This window comes from Lactuca sativa, chromosome 1 (assembly GCF_002870075.4).
Source record: "Lactuca sativa cultivar Salinas chromosome 1, Lsat_Salinas_v11, whole genome shotgun sequence".
In the NCBI taxonomy this organism is placed as follows: domain Eukaryota; kingdom Viridiplantae; phylum Streptophyta; class Magnoliopsida; order Asterales; family Asteraceae; genus Lactuca; species Lactuca sativa.
The window spans coordinates 200,371,113-200,373,612 of record NC_056623.2 but is presented as its reverse complement, the minus strand read 5'-3'; the positions used below and the strand labels follow the sequence as shown (position 1 = coordinate 200,373,612).

The window sequence follows — 2,500 nt, the reverse complement described above, 5'->3', positions numbered from 1 at the left end:
GCTGGTATGATCGCACCCGAAATACTATCCGTGGTAATTGTTTTTATGTCTTACAAGACGCAGAACCTCGTTTGCTTTCGTACGCGAGGCGTGGGACCCACGTGAGGGATCGGCTCCGTTCAGGGAAACACGAAAACGATCAACATTGAACCGGATGCCGCCCGAGCATAGACATAACAAGAAAGGAAAAAAAAAAACGCACCTAAAACCTAAAAAAACGCAAACGGGCAACGAAAAAGGGGGTGCAACACGAGGACTTCCCAGGGGGTCACCCATCCTAGTACTACTCTCGCCCAAGCACGCTTAACTGCGGAGTTCTGATGGGATCCGGTGCATTAGTGCTGGTATGATCGCACCCGAAATACTATCCGTGGTAATTGTTTTTATGTCTTACAAGACGCAGAACCTCGTTTGCTTTCTTACGCGAGGCGTGGGACCCACGTGAGGGATCGGCTCCGTTCAGGGAAACACGAAAACGATCAACATTGAACCGGATGCCGCCCGAGCATAGACATAACAAGAAAGGAAAAAAAAACACACCTAAAACCTAAAAAAACGCAAACGGGCAACGAAAAAGGGGGTGCAACACGAGGACTTCCCAGGGGGTCACCCATCCTAGTACTACTCTCGCCCAAGCACGCTTAACTGCGGAGTTCTGATGGGATCCGGTGCATTAGTGCTGGTATGATCGCACCCGAAATACTATCCGTGGTAATTGTTTTTATGTCTTACAAGACGCAGAACCTCGTTTGCTTTCGTACGCGAGGCGTGGGACCCACGTTAGGGATCGGCTCCGTTCAGGGAAACACGAAAACGATCAACATTGAACCGGATGCCGCCCGAGCATCGACATAACAAGAAAGGAAAAAAAAAAACGCACCTAAAACCTAAAAAAACGCAAACGAGCAACGAAAAAGGGGGTGCAACACGAGGACTTCCCAAGGGGTCACCCATCCTAGTACTACTCTCGCCCAAGCACGCTTAACTGCGGAGTTCTGATGGGATCCGGTGCATTAGTGCTGGTATGATCGCACCCGAAATACTATCCGTGGTAATTGTTTTTATGTCTTACAAGACGCAGAACCTCGTTTGCTTTCGTACGCGAGGCGTGGGACCCACGTGAGGGATCGGCTCCGTTCAGGGAAACACGAAAACGATCAACATTGAACCGGATGCCGCCCGAGCATAGACATAACAAGAAAGGAAAAAAAAAACGCACCTAAAACCTAAAAAAACGCAAACGGGCAACGAAAAAGGGGGAGCAACACGAGGACTTCCCAGGGGGTCACCCATCCTAGTACTACTCTCGCCCAAGCACGCTTAACTGCGGAGTTCTGATGGGATCCGGTGCATTAGTGCTGGTATGATCGCACCCGAAATACTATCCGTGGTAATTGTTTTTATGTCTTACAAGACGCAGAACCTCGTTTGCTTTCGTACGCGAGGCGTGGGACCCACGTGAGGGATCGGCTCCGTTCAGGGAAACACGAAAACGATCAACATTGAACCGGATGCCGCCCGAGCATAGACATAACAAGAAAGGAAAAAAAAAACGCACCTAAAACCTAAAAAAACGCAAACGGGCAACGAAAAAGGGGGTGCAACACGAGGACTTCCCAGGGGGTCACCCATCCTAGTACTACTCTCGCCCAAGCACGCTTAACTGCGGAGTTCTGATGGGATCCGGTGCATTAGTGCTGGTATGATCGCACCCGAAATACTATCCGTGGTAATTGTTTTTATGTCTTACAAGACGCAGAACCTCGTTTGCTTTCTTACGCGAGGCGTGGGACCCACGTGAGGGATCGGCTCCGTTCAGGGAAACACGAAAACGATCAACATTGAACCGGATGCCGCCCGAGCATAGACATAACAAGAAAGGAAAAAAAAACGCACCTAAAACCTAAAAAAACGCAAACGGGCAACGAAAAAGGGGGTGCAACACGAGGACTTCCCAGGGGGTCACCCATCCTAGTACTACTCTCGCCCAAGCACGCTTAACTGCGGAGTTCTGATGGGATCCGGTGCATTAGTGCTGGTATGATCGCACCCGAAATACTATCCGTGGTAATTGTTTTTATGTCTTACAAGACGCAGAACCTCGTTTGCTTTCGTACGCGAGGCGTGGGACCCACGTGAGGGATCGGCTCCGTTCAGGGAAACACGAAAACGATCAACATTGAACCGGATGCCGCCCGAGCATAGACATAACAAGAAAGGAAAAAAAAAAAACGCACCTAAAACCTAAAAAAACGCAAACGGGCAACGAAAAAGGGGGTGCAACACGAGGACTTCCCAGGAGGTCACCCATCCTAGTACTACTCTCGCCCAAGCACGCTTAACTGCGGAGTTCTGATGGGATCCGGTGCATTAGTGCTGGTATGATCGCACCCGAAATACTATCCGTGGTAATTGTTTTTATGTCTTACAAGACGCAGAACCTCGTTTGCTTTCGTACGCGAGGCGTGGGACCCACGTGAGGGATCGGCTCCGTTCAGGG

At 50.0% G+C, this 2,500-nt stretch overlaps 8 non-coding genes across 8 annotated transcripts in view; all 8 read right to left on the bottom strand.

The window, feature by feature from the left end:
* LOC128130255 (5S ribosomal RNA) overlaps positions 1-18 on the bottom strand; it is a 119-nt gene extending 101 nt beyond the window's left edge. The window contains exon 1 of the ribosomal RNA XR_008228177.1: positions 1-18. This exon is cut by the window's left edge and continues 101 nt beyond it. This is a non-coding gene — a ribosomal RNA (5S ribosomal RNA).
* Positions 19-239: 221 nt separating this feature from the next.
* Positions 240-358, bottom strand: LOC128128958 (5S ribosomal RNA). The gene has a single exon (XR_008226955.1). It is a non-coding gene; the product is annotated as a 5S ribosomal RNA (ribosomal RNA).
* Positions 359-577: 219 nt separating this feature from the next.
* LOC128128953 (5S ribosomal RNA) lies at positions 578-696 on the bottom strand. The gene has a single exon (XR_008226954.1). It is a non-coding gene; the product is annotated as a 5S ribosomal RNA (ribosomal RNA).
* Positions 697-917: 221 nt separating this feature from the next.
* Positions 918-1,036, bottom strand: LOC128129744 (5S ribosomal RNA). Its single transcript, XR_008227666.1, has one exon. It is a non-coding gene; the product is annotated as a 5S ribosomal RNA (ribosomal RNA).
* A 220-nt stretch (positions 1,037-1,256) lies between these two features.
* On the bottom strand, positions 1,257-1,375 carry LOC128130312 (5S ribosomal RNA). The gene has a single exon (XR_008228235.1). It is a non-coding gene; the product is annotated as a 5S ribosomal RNA (ribosomal RNA).
* Positions 1,376-1,595: 220 nt separating this feature from the next.
* Positions 1,596-1,714, bottom strand: LOC128128952 (5S ribosomal RNA). The gene has a single exon (XR_008226953.1). It is a non-coding gene; the product is annotated as a 5S ribosomal RNA (ribosomal RNA).
* Positions 1,715-1,933: 219 nt separating this feature from the next.
* On the bottom strand, positions 1,934-2,052 carry LOC128128951 (5S ribosomal RNA). The gene has a single exon (XR_008226952.1). It is a non-coding gene; the product is annotated as a 5S ribosomal RNA (ribosomal RNA).
* A 222-nt stretch (positions 2,053-2,274) lies between these two features.
* LOC128129561 (5S ribosomal RNA) lies at positions 2,275-2,393 on the bottom strand. The gene has a single exon (XR_008227490.1). It is a non-coding gene; the product is annotated as a 5S ribosomal RNA (ribosomal RNA).
* Between the last annotated feature and the right edge of the window lie 107 nt (positions 2,394-2,500).